Here is a 23,412-nt window from a genome sequence, read left to right on the forward strand (position 1 = left end):
GCTTTCGATTTGCTGGAGGCTGGAGGCATGTCATCTCTGTAGGCAAGCGCGATCTGCGATCTCTGATGTGTGATGTGCTCACGTACGCGAGTGGCTCTAATTAATTAACTTCTAGCTAACCTGGGGAAGGTCCCGTGTACACCACCGATCCTATTCACTCTAATTAGTGGCTCGACGTAATTAGTGTTTGACACTGCGCCTGCTGCTATTAATTGCCGATAGATTTATTCATCATCTGACTTTATCATCCGTTATATTCTCATCTTTTCATTATTATTATTATTATTATTATTTTCTTGAATCATTTTTAAAAAAATCAATATTAGCATTTTTTCGAGTTATTTATAACTTTCTGGACAAGGCTAAATTTTTTTTAACAAGTCTAATTTAAGTTTAACATAATAAACATGCTCACTTCAATTTCGAAAAGAAACTTAAAATTTTATTAGACCGAGCACCTTTTCTTTATAATTTAACAAAAAGTCTGGTAATAATAATAAAAGTGAGTAAAGTAAACACTTGTAGATTTGGCGCACGTTGCCAACGAATGGGTAAATAATTGGTGAGTTTCGTGAATCAGATTGGTGGCTCTCGACCCTCTCCCATCCCCTTTGCTCCACTCACCCTCTATCGCCTCGTCTTCTAGTTCTTCGGCAGTCGCTGAAACTCTGAGCACACAGACACACATGCATTAGATAGACATATACATCGACATCATAGCAGTAGTACATGAGTGAATGTTGGATGATTGGCGCCTGCCGCGTCGCAAAACGAGACTCGAACGGAATTCCAGATTTTGATTCTCTCTGTCTCTTTCCAAGCTATCATTATTATTCCGATGCACATATATCTCGATATTTTCGATGTTAATGACGAACCGATGATGCTAGAAAATTCTCACCCCTATGAATAAAATCAAGAATAATAAAAATAAGGAATGACAAAAAAAAAATAAATAAAAAGTTTTAAGCCCGAGAGTGATATCCCCTTTATTTTCTATTCACCGTTTTGCGTAGAAGAGGGATGACAAGGGGGTCAATAATGGTGACGATAACACCGAGATTTTCTACTATCAATAACTGGGGAATACTTTAAACTAAGCTTGAGACATGACTCCCCGTGGAGACTTTTAAGAGCCCATTTACACTCTAAAACTTTCGCCACCTACCTTCACCAGATTAATGATAAGATCCCACCATTTGATTAAAAACATCAAACCATGCATAGTTTTTTTAAATTTAAAGCGTCGGGTATTTTTTACAACACACTTTGGAGTATAGGAAAGCAATACCATTGATATAATTTTCTGATATGGTCAAATATGTTTTGATATGACCATATATGATTTCATATACCTTGATATGACCATATCTGTCTTCATATGTTCTGATACGACTTGATTAAAGGCTCAAACTTAGGCAATATTTTTTTTTGTAATCCAAATTAAACTTTTCATATATTTTTGAAAATTAAAATAGTCAATTTTTTAACCTAGTCTAAAGATCTTATCAGAAAATTTTTTCACGAGTATTTTGAAAATTATCTTCTCTTCCTCTACTAAACACTCTAAAAATTAATATCATATTGCACCCTTCCAATAAAGAACTCATTGTTTTAACTAAGGGCTCCGAGCTAACGATACCCGACAGGGTCCCACGGTCCAGTCGGTGGGGGGCCGGCTGGGAATAAATAAAAACACACATGCGACATATGACATGTCTACTCTCTCACATGTCATTGCTCACACGAACTCACAACAACATTCAACATCGAAACTCTCACTCACATGCGCACACATGAGTTATAAATATAAATCATTAGCAGGAGCGATTAGTCGTTGCTCGTTGGGCAGGGAATAAGGGAATAAGGACGATTATTGTCGGCACGAGCCTCGAAGCCTGATTGGAGCTACTCCTTTCTGACCCGTCTGCCGAGTTTCAGTCATACATACCTACTTTATTCCTACTTTCAAAGGCTGCTTTCATGATCAGCAAAGGGCTTCATTGTCAGTTTGCTCGATTGACTCAATCATAACTCATAACTTATAAATCGCAAAACTAGAATCTTGTCAATTTAAGTTTAGATTTTCATACCGAGATTTTCAATAACTAAATAATTATTATTACTATTCAATTCTCTCCGTATAGTTTTGATCCAAAAATTGGATTTGGATTTGGATTTTTGTGATAAACGATGTGATCACAATTCCTCGTTAGTTTCTGGCAGATACGGGTGAAGAAATGACCCCAAACCTGTTTTGAAGTTATTGTTAACAAGAGGAGGTGAGTGCTTGGATTCGAATGAAGGATGAATTCTGCTGTTTGGAGGAATAAAGGGGAAGATAAATCGTTAGTTGAGATTTATAAAATAAACGGCAGGGTATTTCCGGTGCAAATGCGGGCGGAGAGTGGATTAGGTACTCGCTGGATCAAAAATAATTATGTATGTATTTATATAGACATATGAGTAAGATATATAAGTTGAAGTCTTACTGTCAGGGTGAAATTATCCATCCCGGATGGATGTACATGAGGATGGCTCTCCCTAGTATATAATATAAGTTATAAGCATCCCACAGCGGTCGAGAGGCATTACAGACGAATAACGTGTGGCCACCCTTGAGCGACGTTTGGCCTACGTAGATTTCAATATGCTACTTTACCCTTCAGGCATATGCCACCTTCCGAAACCCCGTCTAATCCGATTTATTTAGATATTCCTTCATAGTCCAATTGATTTGAGTTTAGTTCGGTGCTCAGCCCCCTCCCCCCCGCCCCTTTTTCCTATCTCAGTTCTGTTGTTGAAATATCGATGGAAGGGCATTAGTGAATGATCCTGGTTTAGCTAAAATTAACGAGCTAGTCAATCAAAAAGGCTAGTTTTTAATCTTGCTATTGTGGTTTAAGGTAATCATTTAAGCCTTTGATTTTTTGTAATCTAACTAGGGGTAGTTAGGACTTTTGGTTAGATTTTGAAGATTTAATCATTCCAAAAAAGTATTGTCTTCAAAATTTTATCCTTGCTTCAAGGAACTTGAAATAATTTTCTTTTTAAATAAAAAAATTAAAATTCGCGAATGAGAAGAAAAACTTTTGGACCAATAAAATTATTTTTGAGAGAATGAGAGTTTGATTGTCTGGAATCAAAATAAAAAATTTTGAATTAAGCCGAGAAAAATTGGTTTAAGAATTTTTTTCTTTGATTCAAGACAGTAAAATTCTTCAAATGATGTTCATAGTTTAAAAATATTTCTCTTGAATCAAATTATTTTTTTTTTTATTAATGATGAAGTTCTATGCTTTCAATTTTTCACTCAGAATGACTTAATGCAAATTTGGTGTTTTAAAACTAAGATTTAGGATCGAACACCGACATGAAACGTAAAATTTCCTTTATACGGGGCAGATCGGTCGGTACTTACCTCACCCTCTTCGAAAATAGCGGCGTGTGTCTGGGCATGTAAGGCGTCAATCACACGCCACGCATATATTTACGAGCACTTGATTCGAGCGACCAGCACCCAGGACCCTCGACCACACAGAGCAGGACGTTGGGTCGTCACCACCGCAGGATGATGTGACCGTAGACTGTAGAACAGCAGAAGCTCGCCCCCTCCACCCACTTTCGTAGAACTAGGTATATGTTAAATAATAATAATAATAATAATAATAATAATAATAATCATAATAGTGTATGTTGGGATTGGGATTTAGATTGGTATTGGAGTATTGGAGCTCAACACACCCCCTAGAAGCCCGCGGGTTCTGTTGACTAAATAATGGCCCAAGGGGAGTGGTACCAGAGCCATACTACGTACTACATACTCCTGGTAGCTCACCGCAGCACATTACCCAGACGACGCGTCAACTGCTTTGACAGTACGACATATAGACATATAGACTGTTCCACCCCCTCGCTCACTCTATAACTAAGCGTATATGTATGTATATATGTATTTTCTAACGTTTGTATTATATATACAGTTTGCTCCTAGCTTCTGGCTGTTGGCTGCTGCAAGGACAAAGGATTCTCTGAAAAGCGTTTACAAAATACATACCCCGGCATTTCTCACCGATCAAATAGTCAATGTCATAGCTGTCAAAATATAAATGACGTATCTTTATTTGCTGAACAATGCACAATCAAAATCGTGGTCAAATCGAATATCTTTCGGTTGAAAAGGTCATTTTTTGGGTATTAAAGAATTTAGACAGAATCAATCTTTTTGGAGGTTGTACGGATACAATTTCCTGCATAAGAATTGAAAATTTATTTGAAACTTGGGGATAGTTTGTTTGATTAATTTGACTAATTAGGGCAGAAAAGAATCCAATTTTTTAAGTTAAAAATTTAAGAATAAACTTTTTAAAAATAACACCCAAAAACTCGAACCGGTACAATTTCCCCTCAAAGTCTGCCATCAAATCAGGCAACAATTAAACTTAATGGGTAGCAGAAAAGTAAAAAATAAGTTTGCATTAACTGTCAGCAGAATAGCTTACAAAGGGAAAAATATTCTCGTCAGTAGTCTCTTTTTCGGTCATTAATCGGCAAATTAGAGTTCTCGAGTAACATAAGCATGGGATTTTAAAGAGGGAGCAGTAGGCATCGTCCAGTCGGCAGTAGGCGGCGTAACTGCGTAAAAAGTGATCCATTGTTCGGAAAAGAGTGGATGCTGGCAAAAAAAAAAAAGAGACAGGAGGTTTTATTCGAGAGAGAGAAAGAGCCTACAGCTTCTCATGTTACGCCCTTGTGGTAGCACAACGGAATCGCTTTATTAGGCAAAACCAGCATAGCACGTAACTCAAACTCAACAACTCGACGCGATGCACGCACATATGAGTGTGGAGGCTTGTTCGTGTTTTTAATAATAAATATATTCTTGTATATATAAATACATATAGGTTTACCGAAGTAGATCCCGTCTTGTCGCTAACGAGACGCAATAAGCGAGTTCGCTTTGGCTTTGGTTGAATGTCTGGACTACTAAATCAAGATGTACATTAGTCACGGCGGTGCTATGTCGTTTATCCATTCTTACGAAACATTGATTTCACGGCGTAGAACTCGCTTCGCGAACAGGATTTAACTTACTAGGGCAACTACCGAGTACAAGGAGGGGGGAAGAAAAAGGGTGCCTAATAAATATGCTAAAGACTAAGTGAACGTCTGGAATTTTTGTGTTGGCGAGTTACGAGATTATAAATTTATCTCTGTCGTTCAACGATCAAAATATATGTATTTTAAAAGAAGAAAGTACTTTTGAATTTTGGGGTTCAAAAAATGAAGGACATGGAAGAAAAGCTGCAAGGCCAAGGGTCGCTTAGGTTATCGCCTGTATCACGGATCATTACCCTTGTGGAGATACAGCCAGTAACTTGACGTCTGGACCAACCAAGATTAATCGTTGAATATCAGTAAAGGCTGACAATTTTGCTGATAGTGCTATGGCTTGTCTTAGCTCCTGCTTGAAGAACGCTTCTAACCAATTTTATATTACATTCGAGATAACTTGTTGTCAATCGGCTGCTTCGCTGGACTTGAGTCCAAATTTGTTGTTTTTTTTGACTGAACAATTTTTCAATTTAACATAAATTTTTTTTTTGTGAAAAAAATTTTTTATTTTGTCAAGTTATGAAAAAAATGCTTTCATGCTCATTAGTATAGATAGAAATTAACTGAAAAATAATTTATGGATTCGGCTTTAGCGTTACCCACTAATGTGTACTTTTTAATGTATCAAAAAAAAACTGAAAAAGCAGTAAACAAGTCTTTGTAAACCGAAAACTAGTCGTTGAAAGTAAGAATGCAAATGCGAATGGGAAACAGGATTATTGCAGAGTTTAGAGTTTCTAAAGTCGATAACGAGCCTCCACTCATTTTGGAGGGTCACACTGGCTAGACTGGTGTATACATTATCGAAAAACACACTCGACAATGCTAGGGGCCGTGTGCAGTTAGTTTTGTAAATATGTACATACTGTGTGTTCGTGCAGACAGTGCACAAATCTATTCATCTGCTCGGCACACAAAACACTAAACACAAAACATAAGCTCAATTTGTACTTTTAGATTTTTCACAGCAGATACTCTCATAACTTATACCTGTTGTGTCCAAATATCCGCTGGCCATCGAGCTTATTTGCCGAGGGATTTTAAAAAATCAACTTAGATGTTAATTGTTATCTTTCTAAGTCCTTAGTTTACTTAGATGGGTATTAAATTCTATCTGCTTAAATATTTTTATGAATTATTAAGCCAAGAACTTGTTCAATCAAGTCTCTGCTGATTTTCTTCAAAATAATTTTGCTTTTAGGTTAATCACATTTTTTTTTGATAACGTGAAATTTTTTTTTTTTAATTATTTATATTAATTTTTAAGGAATTAATAATTATTTGTTACGATTTCTTATTTTAATTAATAATTTCAACATTTAATAATTTTTTCCTTTGAAATAAATTTTTAATGTATTTTCATTTTTGGAAAAAAAAAAATTTGACCAATTACTAAAAAAGATAAATCTATTTTCTTCAATTTCCTCAATCACCGTTAGAACCGAGCAATTTAATATCAGTCATGAAGTGTACAGCTCTAGTTAAAAAAAAAAAAAAAAAAAAAAAAAAATACAATAAACGTCGCCAGTACAGCATTATTATCCCGCGAGCATTGTCTAAACCGAACGGTAACGCGTCACACACGGATCAGGATAAAAATCCGGTATACCAGAGATAGGGGGACTAAATGCGCCTCCCCTAGATCGGATGACAGGACCCAGAATCTAGGGCCCAGGAGCTAGCTCGTTCTTGCGGCGTAGTCCCATATCTTCGTGCACCTGGTCCTTTCGCGGGGCTCGCGCGGGACGAGCGGGTCTTACACATACGAGTAAAAGGAATGAAGGGAATCTCCATAACAAAGGACAAGGATCAGGCCCCATACCACGAGATCTCAGTGTTGGGCAGCATGGATAGGACCCCAGGTGCGTGGGACAACATTTTTAACCGGAGTTCATGCCGTTTCATTTTTCAATATTATTTTTATTATTATAATTATTATTATTTTACGTTTAATTTAAATTTTGATCTCAAATTTTGCATCTTCGCTCGATAAAATTTTTTTTTTACTTATCCAATTTGATTTATTTGATCACTAAAAATTAATGCGGTCGCACACCTCAAAAAAATTAATAATTTTCTGTCGCTACTCGTATCGGTACTACACGAGATTAAAACACAAACCGTGCAGATGTCCTTGACGGCAAAAGCGAATCTATAAAATAAATTAATAGTTTTCTTCCTTTACTTTTCATTTCTTCATTGAGAATCGTCAACTTCTCAAGCTAAGTCTTCAGTAATATAATTCGTGACACGATTCTCGCGAGGCTGCATATATCCTCGAGCACGAGATTAAACACTAAGCAGGTGTGACGATGCGTGGACACGCTTTTACCGAGAAAAATAGAGCCTCACACGACGCCCAGGTGTTGTTTATTACCCGATTTTCGTGTCAAACTCCTCGTAAACTAACGTCATTACTCATTAGTTTGCATAAAAGTTTTGATATTGTTTCTCGGAGAAACTCATTTCGATATGCGGCTCACAGCGATATAATATTCCTTAACAAAAATTATAATTTTACACAGTTATAATATTTATTTGCAAAAATATAATACTTTTTTTTTTTGTAAGTTTTCGCTCTTAAAATAAAAAAAAAAAAAAATGTAAATTATTTATTTTTGCTTAAATTTTCATCGGATTTCTCGTTTTAAAAATATTCAGAGGTAAAACGTGAAGTAAAATTTTTTTATTAATTAAAAAAAAAAAACTTTCAAATGAATGGCCAAGTTTTACATCTGCGCTATTTTAAAAAAAAATTAACTGACATTTCTTAAACTTTTGGCATAATATTTTGCCTGTTAGTTATTATAGAATTTTTTGTAAAATTACCATAAAAATTTTTAAATCAAAAACAAAAATTTCTATTAAATTATTATCTCGTTACTCCGATTTTTCTAAAATTTCCTCATCTCTCCAAAAAAAGCAAAAATTTAACGCAAGTAATAAATTATTAATGCGATGACAGTGCACTTATAAAATAATCGCCGAGTCATAGACATTTCAGAGATACTTTGTCGGAGGATTATTAATAATGATTATTCCAGTTTATTTAAATTGATAGTCATACCCTCAGAATATTCACTAATATAAAGTATAGTCCAAAAAATATGAAATATTATATAAAATGTTGTACTACCTAATCGATAGGTAGAAGTTACGTGGGCGTTAAATTTCAGCTCGTTACAATTATTCACCCTTTCACGAAATAACCCGAAGAAAGTGCCCCAGCACGAGTAAAAGAACAAGAACAGTGGAGCCCTTTTTCCTTCAATTTGTCACAATAAAAGCGCCTGGCTAGCAGACCCATCAAAGCTAGAATAAGAAATAAAGGAAGAATTCTTCCCAGCTCTTTTATGGATCCCGTAAGAAGAGGCCGAGCTAAGAAATTCTCATCAGAGCTGTATATTTGTTGCTGACGATCGCGTAATTATTACTGCTCTTATTTCCGATAAGGACTGCACTGAATCTACCTCACATGAGTTTTAGACCTCCGAGAGTGAATCTTCACCCTCTTTAATACAACAATGATTTACGGAGAGAATTAAATAATAAAAATAATGATCTAGTTATTGTAGAATTTTTTTTCATTTAACAAAATTATAAAACTAATTATTTCAACACTGGAAAAATTTTATACTATCTTAGACGATCAATTCTAAAAATTCCGTATTGTAAATTACATAATTTAATTCTCTCTGAGGTAAAATAAAGCATATCACTCATTAAATCTAAATCGAAGAATTGTCAAACAGAAAACTGACAATATTTACCAATACTCAAGCTCTGAAGTAAAAGAAAAAATAATTCAGCCAGCTTATTCATGGATACTTTTTGAAAGAGCGAAGAAAGGAAGACCAGGAAGGGCGTCCGGGGCTGGTCTTTAGACTCTCAGCGGGTCGACCCCTAATTGGGAGAAGGAGACTGGTGACTAACTCTCTTAATTACCGCCTTCGCTACCTTATACTTATACTTTATACCTTCCAGAGATTACTCCCATCTCCCGTCAGGTCTCCGCCCCTCTGTCTCTATCTGGAAGTCTGGGACACTATCCAGCTCCAGGAAAAGAGAGGGTGATGGGTGATCTTCGGCAGTCTGCTACGGAAAGCGAAAAGCTCTAACTTAATTACGGGAATAATCGTGAGTGCCAAGATTTTCGTTCCTTAGCTGATGTATGAAGACATTTCAATCGATCAAAAGTTAATTTTTTACTATTCGTATTGAATCACGATTTTACTATTTTAAATAGTATTAATTATAAATTTATTACGATTTAGTATAAATCCACTATTATTTACTACAGTTGAATTTTTTTTACACAGACATGAAAATAATTAAGGCGATAAAACTCTTCAAAATTATTTTTTTAGTTCAAAAGTTTTTCTCTTGAACATAAATATATTTGATAAATTATTTTTTTCATCAGATTTTGAAATTAAATAATTGAATAATTCCAACATCAATTAAATTTTTTTTTATAATTATTCAATTGATATTTAAATTCATAAAAATTTTTTTAGAAGCTACAAAAATAGTATTGGTAATGAATTTATTACTATTTATCATAAATCAATTGTTAGTTATCATAGTTTAATTTTTTCTTCATTATCATCTAACATACTAGTAATCTTGACACGCGTCAAAGTATCCTTACAATAAATTGAATAAATTTAAATTTACAAGCACAAAGAATTTGTAAAAAAAAAGCATACAAAGAAGCAAGTCCCAATTTCAGAATAAAATTGTTATTTTTTTTTTTTTTTGTGGGGGATATTAACGTACTTAATCACTGATAATTACCATTCTAAATAGGCAATACAACTGCTACCTTCCCTCTCTTAATTTTTTACCACATCAAATCTTCTCACCCATTCGATCTCAAAGAATCAGTATCTAAAAATCTTCATCAGCTGATCTGACAGGAACAAATGAAAATATCTGAATGCCTAATAATGACAATAAAAAAATTCCATCTCGTTTGTCAGCATTAAAGGATAAGAAATAATATCCCCCGTATCGAGGCTATCAGTAGCCAGAGATCCTCCTGATATCGATAACCAAGGAACAGAGGTCTCCTACAGCGCGCAGAAATTACCAAGCCAGAAATCGTGAGAGCTGAGACGTTAATATTTATATTTCGGCGTAATCCGTGAGGTAACTCGGACACTCGCCTCGTTAATCAACTGAGAATCACTGGTGGCCGCTCATTGTAGGTGGATATTAATCAAATGAGAACTACTGGAGGCCATTGTCGGTTGCTAGTGGGGTTCCTCAGGAGGGATCTTGCCACCACTGAATTTCTCACTCTCCATCAAACGCTCCGTCCTCTTCTACATCCTCTTCTCCATCCACCACTCAACGTTCTCTGGTTCGCGTATCGACCAACTCAGGACTAATATAATATAGCCAAACTTGTGAGCCACCAGAGGCACGGATGACATGAGAGGCCACGGTCCAGGGATAAGGACATTCTCGTCAATCTCCAAACCAACTAACTACAGTATCCTCCGTAAAAGCTCGAGTATTATTCTCCGAAACTGAAGCAGCATAAACAAAGATGGCGACTGAAAGTATGAGCCCTAGATTTCCCGGTGATGAGCAGTTAACTTGCCGAGCAAGTTCGTGCCAATTAGCACCAGAATTACCGAACTCAATGTTGATGTTGAATGTTCTGCGATACAGTGCCATGAGACTAGTTGGTCTTCTTTCTGGCCAGCGAAGCTCAGGTACGCTGAATCCTATTACATTTCGACACAATAAGCGTGGTAGAGGAGAATGCATTCAAAGCCTGGACAAAGAAGCTGTTATCTTTTGGTCATCTTCGGGGACTATGGTCCAGATATTAGATCTTAGATCTTGGATTTTGGATCTGGTGGGTCCTGAAGGGATTTAAGAGAGGAAGTAGTGAGATAAAGAGGCGAGGAATTTTGTCTTTTTTTTTTCATTTCAAGTTGGAAGGAAAAGAATTGAGTAATTTTTTTAGGTGGTCGAATTTTACGAATTAATTTACAAAATTCATTTTTTTTAAAGATATTTTTGTACACTGAAGAAAATTAAATTGATGAGAAATGTTGTTACTGCAAGAAAAAATTTTTTGGAACTCGTTTTTTTAATAGAGAAAAATTAAAAATTTGAACATCATAAATTACTAGTTTAATTTGTTTAAACTCAAACAAAAATATTAGCATTAAAAATCTCCTAGCTCAAAAATCTACTTCCAAAGATCAAAGATCACAGATTACAGATTACGATAGTGTGGAATACTCCGAGCTGGTTGGTACTCACAGAACTCGCACTCACCGGTTTGCACCTTACATTACCGTGCGTCCCTTAGTGTACTGTTCTGCTGGGTAAAATGGCGGATCGTGGGAACTTTTATATACCGGCAACTAGAGCGCGATTCGAGGACCCTGCACTAGCCAGGTAGAATCTGCCTCACGTGCTCTGTGACCCCCGGAGACTTGTGAGAAAATCATCCATCGGAATTCCACTCACACACACATAAATATAAACATAAATATCAACATCCAAAAAAATTTCCCAGCTGGTATAAAGCCATATCTTTCGAATTGAACCTATAAATAAATCCAATTGATCAACTCACAAAAAGCAACCTGTGAAAAATTTTTTGATGTGCCAAATACGGCCATATTAAGACATGTATAACCTCACATGGTCATTTATGTCTTGATATGTCCACTTTTTATATCAGAAAATTTTTTTACGAAAATCTATACTCATTCTTTTTTTTTTTTTTCTTTTTTTTTATATATATATTAAATTCCCCAACGACTTGCCTCAATTAGTTTAGCGACTTAATGACAGAATCCTCTCGAGTGAAGTATGAAAACAGAACAGAACATTTTTTGTTCGAGTAATGAGAAAATGAGGGAAGAAAGAGCGTAACGAGCTGTTACCATCACAATTTTTATTAGTTTAACTCTCAATGCGAATTCGAGTTTGTACATCCATCCATCCATCTATCTATCTATGTATCGATCAACTGTTATGATATGATATGTCATCTTGTTTGTTGTGTAAATAGCTTTTTTTTCTCCAAGGAAATGATAATGAATAATAATTATTATTTATCCCATACAAGCGCTTTAATTACTCAGGCTGAAAAAATTAAGCCTCTTTATTTCCTGTGCAAGAGCTTCCAGTCTCTGGAGAAATTCGCGAATCTCAGAGCTTATATATGAGGCAGGTAAAGAATAAATGAATATTCACACGGAAGACGGGTTTTTTTCTATTTTTTTTAAGCGAGGGCATAATGGATCATTGACAAGCAAGATATTGTATGAAAAAATAATGATGAATGGTAATACTAATGGGTGCGAAACAATAAATCGAGTTGACGCGCTTCTACAATGTGGGATAATAATAAACAAATAAGCTGAGCTTTGAAATCGGAGATTGAAGATTTAACAGAGAGGGGGAAAAGGGTGAAGAAGAAAACTGCTAAAAGAATATGGATGCAGATCAGATTGCACATACGTGAATGTGTAAATATTTAAGTGTGTGAGGGTTCCCCAGACCGCTCAACAAGCTTGAGTAATGTGGAGGAAAGTGAGGGGAAATTAACTCACACGATTGCCAATCTCTTTTAGAAAACTTTTAAGCTGAAATGGAAATGAAAATAAAAAGGAGGATTGGGGGCTTTCGGGTTATTTATTTTAATGGATTAGGCGAGTGATGAAAGCAAGAGTGAAAGAAGAGGAGGAGAAGGGGGAGGAAAAGTGGAAAAGTAAGAGTGGATATGTAAATTTGCGGATGACCGAGAGAGGAGGTTCTGCTTAAATTCCCGATATTTTAACCGAGCTATTGCGGCTTACCCCCAAGCAACAAGTTATACCGTTTCTCCTCGGTTGACTTTCAAAGGACCAAGTTATTTCGACTTTCACGCGATTACCATCAACATTCGCTGCAATTATTTATTTTTAGCAATGGAAACTTTGGCTTTGGGAAAGTTTTGATCTTGGGGGATTGCTGTGGACTAATGATCTAGTTTTTTGATCTTCAGTTGTTTAATAAATTGGGGTTCTATGATTTTAATGAATAAGTTTGAAAATTTAGTTGATTCTATTTTATTTTTAAAAATAAAAAATAAGGTATCTATGAGTATGCACGTGACCTCAGCGAATTAAGGTTGAAAACTTTCAAGTGAGTTAAAATGCACTTTCCCCTTTTGTCTGTCCATTACTCCAGATGATATCACTGCGTCAAAATAACTAGTGTAACAAAGTACTTTCTGTACCTTAGTACACTTTTCACACGACTGAGTCACCGAAAATGATACTCTTCGAAAGTCCGTGTGTTGGTCATTGATGTGTCTTGCCTCGATATCAACGTACGAATGTGTGTAGGATGATTGTGAGTAGCACAAGAAGAAGAAAAGACACGAAATCCTCAGTTCGGTTGATGGATGGTGTGAAGAAAGCAGAGCCGTGATACAGAGTAGATCATCATCCTTTCCCGGTTTCTCGCGCACATCATCAATAACTCGAGTCGAGGTGCTAGAGAGTCTCGTGCTTGGTTCATCTAGACCCGTCTTGTCTCTCTTGTAAGTTACTTCTACAAAAAAAAAGAGAGAGAGAGAGGAAGGAGGATAGGAGTTTCTTTATTCTTTTCTTTACTTAAAGAGAGAGATCTGCTATGGCTACATCACATTTCTGGATGTAATGTAAGAAAAAAAGATTAAAAGCGGGCAAAGAATGAAGCTAAAGGCTACAGATGAATCTAATGTGCCTGCTATAGATATTTAAGTGCCGACGCTTTATCTATTACGGTGCATTTTAGCTTTTAGTGTCGGTGCTAGTTGCGTCGGCGAGATGTCTAATCATCACGGAAATTTATTACGATATAATGGGACAAATCTGTAAACTCAGCCCGTGATACCCGGCAGTTTAAAATACTTTTCATTTTCATCATTTATAATTTTGAAAAATTACCTCTGATGACACAAGAATTTGGTTATTGTTGATAATTTAAAAAAAAATTAAACTAATGAGATTATTCAAATGTTAGACTTCATAATCTGATAAAAAAAAAATAATTTTTCAGATTAACTTTTGCATTTTTCTACTCTAAAAGAAAACTTTAAATTTTACTATTTATTTATTTTTTTTTTTTTTTCAATGACCTTTTACGTCAATTAAACTATACCAAAGTTATATTACTCAATTTTGACCGTCCATAGAATTTCAAATGAAAACTAGAATTTTATTTAGAACGAAGTTTTGTTCACGCTTCTGGATGTAACACATAAACTTGAAATCTAATCTCCTCGGGGTCGAAACAAACAGGAGAGCTATTGCCATTGAATTCACGAACACACGTTTCGGCAAAACATTGTTGAGCCTCGGGCTGTTGTTTCAACTAATTTACTGGCTTCAACTTCCAGCGTGAAACACAAACTATTTTAAATGGACCGAGAGTTTTTGAGCTGAAACGGCTCGATTTAGCTCTTGTATACACTCCTACGTTCTGCATTCTGTATGTGTGTGTGTGTGTGTGTGTACAGGGATGTAATCATGACCCTCAGTGAGCTCACGACTATCGAATATGCTTGCCAAACGGTATTTGACAATGTGTATGCATATATGTATAGCACATACAACATATATAGCTATGAATACATATACGTGTACAGAAGCTGTACACGTGTGTGCATATTAGGCACACATGAACACAAACGCGAAACTGTGTTTAGTATAGTGTAGTATGGATACCTCGGGGCTATTTGCTTCCATTGCACCGAAACATTATGTTGGGTTGATTAGCGATGGTAAACGTTTGTTGCGTGTGTACTGCTTATATATTATATATTATACATTATACATTACATATTTCGTATGTGCACCGTTTGCCGGTTCATCACCCATCATGTTACATGTTTAGTTTCATGATCCAGCGTCGTCAATAAGAATTAAAAATTAAAGCAGCCCAACACGTGAGTCAACAGAGTTTGATTTTTCGGCAGCGATAAATATTATTGATCCGGACGGATTGGCAGATGGATGAATGGATCTTGAGTATTTTGAGATAATTATGATTGCTGGTCTCAATGGCTGGTGAAACAGTCACATGTGTTCAAACTACTTGAGCTTTATAAGGGTTGTTACAAGAGCACGCACTTGCAAGTAAAAAACGGGCTGAATTTTTCGGGTAAATATTTTTTGAAGAGATTTGCAGATTTTTTTTTTTTTTTTTTTTAAGAGTAAAAGTGCAGAAATAAGGGTTTAATTTTGAATTTTGTAGATTAAAGGCAAGTTATATGTGTCTTAAAAAAAGTGTTTATGATTAATAATTCGAAAGAAAATTAATTATATTTTTTTATGACCAAAACTGCAATTTCAAACTCTTACAAAAATATTTATATTTATACGTCTCAATTATTTTCAAAGAACTTTTTATAACTAGCAAATAAATCTAAATCTTGAACCGATAGTTTTTGAACCCAACATTCTATATATATATTAAAAAAAAAAAAAAAAAAATACTAAAATAAACAGAATATTTGTGAGAACAAAAAAGGTTGGCAATCGGCCGATTCGCGAGAAGAGTCGGAAGCGATGGAAAGTCCCAGTAAATTTATCAGCGGTGGTCGGAACCCGGGACAAATTCCAGAGCGAGCGTCGCCCTTTCGGCGTCAACCCGGACCGAGTTCTATTACTATTGCTATTATTATTACTATTACTATTACTATCTGTAGACCTACATACATCTCCTCTTTTTCCCAGAAAAGCCCTCGGTCTGTCTCTCTCGCTCTCGCGAGTCTCTTACATAGCGAGCGAGGGTGCAAGCCCGGACAGCGTAAGTCATTGCGGCTGACCGGAAGTCACGGGATCACCGGAACCGAGGATATTTATGCGAGCTCCGCACACCCAGATCCTGGGGCTGCATCCACCGCACACTCTCCTTCACATGTTACTTCTGACCGCTCCTAGATCTATATCTGTGTCCAAAGTCCATAGTCCCATTGAGATACTGGATCTCGGGAATGGAAATGGACGGCACCCGCCTCTCGACCGGAGCATTACCCGTAATAAGGAAATTGCGAATTTATTACTGCCCGATATTGTCCACCGGCTATGTAATGGATATGTATAATATCCCGCATATCCCGCATTAAATTCTTCCCTGCCAGCACTAGGGCCTCTCCAACCAGGGAAAAGTATTACAGAGAAAAATATCGGTTTCATTAGAAATATCCGGTCGAATTATTATTATTGAATCAAAGAGAATCACTGAAATTGCTATTAAATCTATAATTTTTATATTTTAAATGAATTATACTTGTGGAGAAATTTTCTGCACAGCTGTTATTAATATAAAGATTTGGAAGATACTTTAATAGAGATTTCTTATTTAATTAACTAAGTAGTATTAATTCCTATCGAGTTAATTTTAAAAAACTATATAACAACTACATGATTATTTTTACTATTAAATCATTTCCGATTGTGATATTGTAATAATACTAAAAAACACAATAAATTTATCTCATCTTCGTTCGTTGACTTGCTCAGAGAGTTATTCATATTTTTATAGCTTGCGCTAGTATAATAACTGCCTTCTTAGGATCAAGCCAAAAAGATTACGTCAAAAATAGCTGAGAGGAAAATAAACGCAAGCTTTTCTCCATCCATTGACCACACACTAATAACAATAATAATAATACATACAAGTATTAGTATAAATAAGTCGATTTTTCCTCTGGAAGACCTATTCTGTTGTAGTGTGTGTCTTACATGTAGTTTTTCGAGCGGTGACGAGCTCAATGGACTTTATTCGTAGTTTTTTACACGCTGGCGGAATCATAAACAGTAATCTCATCTAAGATCACTCGGATTAGCGTTCTATTGGCCAAGGTTACGGCAAAAGAAGACTTTACTAGATCTAGATCTAGGGATTTTATTTTAAGGCGAAAAATTTTATTTATATTTTTTTATTTTCTGTTTGAAAAATAACTAACTGGTTTAAATTTTAATAAATCTAATTTTTTTTCTTTAATTTTAAATTTTTATAGCAAAAATTTGTCTTTGATAATTTTTTTTTTCTAACCTAAAAGGGCATGAGTCAAGAAAATTTTATTTTTCAAGTTTTCAGTAAATAATTACATTCCTCAAATTTGAAGGGTATTTGATGAAAAAAAATTTTTCTATATGCCTTTTTGGGATCAATAACGCGATATGATTGTTTCGAGACTGTCTCGGTACAGTATCAACATTAATAATCTTCATCAGCGTCCAAAATTGGCACGGTCTCAATGACAGACGGAAGTAGGCTATAAATTATTTAAACGAGAGGCATAATGTAAGAATTTAGTCTTGAGACGGAGAATTAGTAGATGAAGGAGCTTTTCTATTATATCATTGTTGGCCTTTCAGTCTCTGGTATAGCGTCACCCTCGGTATATGTTGTAGTTTGGTGTGTGGTGTGTGGTGTATGCTCTCACGGCTCGAGGAGAATACACCGATGAGGACAAGACAAGTTGTGGGTAGGAATCGTGAGACTATTAGCACACATCAACGACAGTCGGGAAGCTGTTCTTGATGTGGTGGCTTTGTCGTCGGACTTTTGGAGGCGGAGTTTGACCTGCCCGGTGATTCATTTTTGATTGCGTGTCTGATACATTCGATCGAGTTATTATTTTTGGTGAGCATTTTTTCAGGCTCGATCTTTAACAATTGTAACTTAGTTTAGATTTCTCGAATTATTTAAAATTTTTTCTCCATTTAATTATTCTTGATTTTCTTAAATTTCTTTAAATTAAATATCGAGAAGCAATAGTAAAATTTTCAAAAGAAAATCCTTGCTTTAATTAACTAGTTATTTTATTTTTATAATATCAATATGAAATCCTCTTACTCGAGCAATAAACTTAGAATCTTTAACTTAATATCCCATCTAAGAATTATATTAATAAATAATATCATCATTGATATCGCTAGGATTATTAAAATCTTAACAAAGAAGCTCTACATAAAGCGTTACGTGCATAAGAAAATCATGAAAACGTCTCTCCGAAGCCGAGTCACAAATGGGTGTCACGCACCAATAAAACAAGCAATATCGGCGAGTCCCGGGGCCAAAAGATCCCCACTATAGTCGAAGACGAAGACGAACAAGAAAAAAAATAAGAAGAAATTCTGTCTCACACATCAACATCCACATACTTCTTGATATTACCGTCTTCCGGCTTATATTGCTCCCGGATCACCGCGTCTGCATTGCATTATGGAAATCAAACAGCCTTTTCTCTTTCTCCTTTATTCTTGGCACATATCATTCAACAAGTCATGCATCTCACGGAGGACAATAAGTCTTCTCATTTAAGATTCCTCGGCGGGTCTCCAATAGCTTCTTCATCAAATATTCTTATAACTTTTTAGTCCAATACATTGATAGAAAGATTTGTTAATATTTTATAAGCCTTTTTAACTATTGTTAGTCAACATATCATTTTTTAAATACAATTTATTAGTTTTTAACAAGTATTTGTATAAAGAGTTTAATAAAAAATGAGCATAAAATTTTACTTTGATATTTTTTATAATTTTTCAGCTTCAATAAAAATTTTATTAGATCAGAATCATTAATTATTGTCGAATAAAAAAATATCAAGAATAACATCAATGTTAATAAATTCTCCTATCAGTGCAAAGAAAGAGAGAAAACCAAAATGTCCAACATATATAATCTTCATCGATGAGTTTATTAATCAGACAAGAGTAAGTACGAGGAAAAATGATCGAAACTGTACGATGGGATGGATGAATGGGACGAGCGAGGTGAATAAAGTGATACACGTCGGCGAATAATCCGGCACGTGCTTCCTCTCCGAAGAGAAGAGAAGAGAAGAGAAGCGTGTGCATGCCGATCACCAGGAAGGATCCTCCCAAAGCGGATAAAAGCCCGATCACGCGTGTAACGCGGGGATTATTAATCGCGGGATAATTTTACGCCTCCTTCAGTCAGCGGCCTCTCAATCTCCGTGATAGAGTTGGTGGAGATGGGACTATTGCTGGTCCCCAAGTTTATAAGGCTCGTGGTTGGTATTAGCTCCAGTGCCGGGCTGGAGATTTGCGCTAATGTCTCTTCCGATGGTTGATAAACGGTGTCGTTCACGATTCACAGCTCGTGAGCAGCTCATAAACCGTCATCGCTATCCGATCATGCTAATATCTATTATACTGCCCGTGTACGTCCTCCCGACGGATCAGCTGGCACCCCGTCGCTTCCGAGTCTTTAATATTCGGTCTCCATTCACTCGCTAAAGCCTCACAAGAATTTTCAATCTGCTAATTGGAGAGGCGCTTTTTTGTTTTGGTAAAAGGACGAGGCTAATAACGATAACTTCGAACTAGTCACGCGGATATTGTTAAAAGCGGGGGAAATTCTTATTGGGAGAATTTACTATTGGACTTTGGCGGGGCTTGTCTTCTTTGAAGTGTGAAGAAATTTCGAGTTTTTGAGTTTAGAAAAACTTTTTTGAAGTTTAATTTATTATTCAGGTGATCATTTGAAAATGTTTTATGGATGATTCTAAAATCGGGGTTTTTGTTTGTAATATTCTCGGTATGGCTAAAAGCGGGTTAAATAAAAACGTGAGTGATTTTAATAAATTGCTGAAATTAATTATTAGAATAAATAATTTTCTTTTCGATTTTTAAAAACTTATTCAACACTGAGGAATTTATTTTTCAAAAATTACCAACAAAATTTGTAAAAATTGTAGGAAAAGACCGAGCATTAATATTTGGATGCTTTGTTTTCTTTAATTTATTCATTCGTAATTTATCTTGAACTAATTCAAAGTTCCCAAAATTTGGCTAAAATCTAATTCCAAATTTTCTCTATTCCTCATAAAAATTCCATCTCAATTGCAAATTAATAAGTTAAAACAAACCATAAATAAAAAAAGTCAACCTTAACAATGTAAAGAACAAAATATTAAGAGAAGCCTTGACGGCCAAGAACTAGAGATAGAGAAGAGCTCGGACACTTAATTTATCTTTACCCTTTCCTCGAGTCTCTCACCAAGGCTTTCTTAAGCCGATGCACGTATGTCGCCATCTTGGGCACTCCCACTCCCACCCGCGGCTGATTCCTCACGCCCTCTTTCTCTACCTCTATAAACAGCAGCATCGACGCCTTCATCAAACACATTCACGTATAACTCAGAAGCAGGCTCTTCACCCTCTTAATTTTATTTTCACTCACTCTCTCGGTCCTTTTCCCTTCTATTCCCCGATTCATGCCTCGCGTGACTGGAATACAGCTTTGTTATTATTTATTATATACAACAGTTATTTATTTTTGTTTGTATTCGTACAAATATCTGTAGTATATCACTGCACACAGCACTTGAAAGAGTTATACTTATTTTATAATAAAAATAAAAAGAATCGGCAGATATCACGGTGGTCTAGTCGGTTTCTCACCGGGCCATCATACCAAGCGTCCAAGCAACTGAATATTACACTTCCCACTAGCGAGGATTTACTCTTTGTCAATGAATATTCATTAGCTGACCGTTGGCTTTGCCATTGTTTAACTCTCTTGCTATGTACTAGCGATATATCGAGTTTAAATTAAGGGCCGTTTGTCACTTTCTTCCATTAATATAAAGTTACCAGCTACACATCCGACGTCGTTTTCGTCGTACGGTTCATTGTTGATTAATATTAATAGTGTTGAGAATAAATTCTAGTTATTATTTCAAAACAACAATACTAATGAACTCTTAAAAAAAACACACAATTTTTGTCTATAAAATTTATTTTCTTTGTTTTAATAGTCTTGGCTTTAAAATTCTTTTTCTTCGGTCGGTAATAAAGTTCGTTTAAAAAGTTTTAGTCAATGAATCAAATTTTGAGCATGTTAAATTTTCAAAGCTCACAAAACATTATCCAAAATCGTTCATAGTTTATTTCGTATTTGGTTTTTAGTTTTGATATTCTTGAGCAGCAAATTCATTTCCTTCCATTGATAACTAAGCTCATTTAAAAACCATCAGTCGGTAAAATAAACTCTCTAAAATCCAAGAAAATAAAATTCACAAAAAAAAATTTTTTTTTCCAGCATTGGCAGTATGCATGCGCAGAAGAGAGAAGTCGATTGGCACTGTGATTTCGCAATCTAGACACGTATAGAGTGGAGTCTCTCGCGGAATATTAGCCGGTAGCTGATTCGAGCCTACACATTGGACGGCAAGCAGAGGGACCGACGTGCATACTGTATTAAGCCCTGGGGACTTTGCTGCCTTGGTGAGTGTGTCCTTCTATATTCTATATGTTATATGTATATGTATATATAGCGAAAACGGGCGCCATCAGCACGATGGCGTTAGTTGACCGACGTGAGCCCGTATCAGGGCGGACCGCTGTGCAAATACTCAGGTATTCATGAAACCCACGGGGCATGTGCCCTCGCTGTACTGTGTTATCAGGAAACCTTGTCCCTTGTTGTTACTTTCTATATGCTGTTTTCTCTCGGGCCATTACGTTTTTTATGTATTTACAATCTCTCTGAGCGTCCGTCATTACTTTTTTAGACGGCTGGAGCAGGAATTTGCGTGGTTCACCGAATTTTTGGTAGTCAAATCAAAAATTTTCCTTTTAAACTAAGTTATATTTTATTATTTATTATTATTTTATTTCTGTAATAGTATTTTTTTTTATTCATTCACACTAGAGTTTTAAATTTCAGTTTAATGATATATCAATTGTTACAAAAGCAATATGGAAAGTAACTATTGATGTATTGCGATGAAATATGATAAAGTAAGTGCAATATGTATTACATTTTATGATAATAGGTAATATCAGACATATTAGCAACACTGATGATGGGTAGATATCATATTCATGATCTATAGATCTATTAATAGATTTATGATACATAGGATTTTCTCAATTGAAATAAATAATCCCAAATTTGACTAAAGTATCCAAAAAGTTCTGAAAGTTCTAAATAATATTAAAAATTGAAGAAAAAAATTAAACAAAAACTTCAGAATATTTTTCTTCACTTATTAATTCATTATAAAAAAAAAAATTCTCTCTGATGAATATTGTAATTTTTGATAATTCACAAATACTATTTTTGATAATTTTTATTTTAAAATTAAATTTCTTTGTTATATTATTATCTAAAAAACATTTGATTTTAAAAGGCGAAGCTTGACAACATCTTGATGTTTATTTTTCTACTTTTCTTCTCTTCCATTCCACTTTAGTGACTTAAGTCGAAAAGAAACAGTCAAAAATAAGGAAAAAAGCAGAGTTATACATACTGCACCGTAGAAGCTGGTTAGTAATTTAAAAATGTTGATAAATCGTCGGGAGACGGGTCGATGGGTGGTAATTAGGTAAATGAATAATTTACAGTGAATTAAATGAAGGGTGGAGGAGAGGGGAAAGTTTGTGTGGAGGAGCTGGAGTAGATACTGGAACGGGAGCTCTGTTGTAGACAAAGTTGGCAGCGCAGAAGGAGCTGGAGTCAGAGCTGGAGTTTGAGTAAAGTAGTCCCGAGAAAAGCGATAATGCGACGAACCAGTGAATATAGTAGTGAAATAGTAGAGTAGAGTAGAAAGTACTGTATAGTTGAAGGTAAAAGTTACGGTTGAGCGAGATGAAAGACGTCAAATTGAAAGAAACACGACGAGCAGACGAGAATGAGAATGAGAACGAGAGTGCGCAGTTTTAACTCGGAATTACTCTCTCGAGCTGTTCATATCATTCCCGGTTCCATACTCGACAGTCCCAGGTCACTGATGTTAGGTTATATTATGATTATCATTATTATTGCACTCAATCTTAAAAAAAAAAATAACAATAATAATCATAAAGAATTAGGATCATAATATCTTATAGATCATAAAATTTTTTTTAAAATAAGTATCCTCACGCTTAAATTTAATTAAAATATAAATCCGCGAATTGAAAAAAAAAATTGCAAAATAATTTTTTTTATTATTATTCATACGTTTTATTTTTCACAATATTTATTAGCGATTATTTAACATAACTTTTTGTCAATAATAATAAAAATATGAATTATAATATTTTACAGATTATAAAATTACTTTAAAAATAAGTACTCACACGGTCAAACTCATTGAAAAATATCAATCCGCGTTATAAAAAAAATTTTTAGAAATAAAATTAATTTTGAATAAAAATTAGAGTCACTTGAGTCTCGATTTACCCGACAACTTGTTGACAATATAATATCGGCGAAACATTCGAGTAAAATATGTAGAGCTAGGCAGAACGATTTGCAGTTTTATCC

The 23,412-nt window shown here is 35.1% G+C and overlaps 1 protein-coding gene across 1 annotated transcript in view; it reads left to right on the forward strand.

Annotated features, from left to right (window-relative positions):
- The window catches only part of Soxn (SRY-box transcription factor soxNeuro), a 216,668-nt gene that overhangs the window by 67,522 nt on the left and 125,734 nt on the right, over positions 1-23,412 (forward strand). Inside the window, exon 3 of the transcript XR_012480518.1 lies at positions 21,202-21,386. The gene's annotated coding sequence lies outside the window, so the exon portion shown is untranslated. The remainder of the gene's footprint in view (positions 1-21,201; positions 21,387-23,412) is intronic.

Source organism: Cotesia typhae, unplaced genomic scaffold (genome assembly GCF_013202065.1).
Source record: "Cotesia typhae breed Kobodo isofemale line unplaced genomic scaffold, CoteBio_Ctyphae scaffold_13, whole genome shotgun sequence".
Classification (NCBI taxonomy): domain Eukaryota; kingdom Metazoa; phylum Arthropoda; class Insecta; order Hymenoptera; family Braconidae; genus Cotesia; species Cotesia typhae.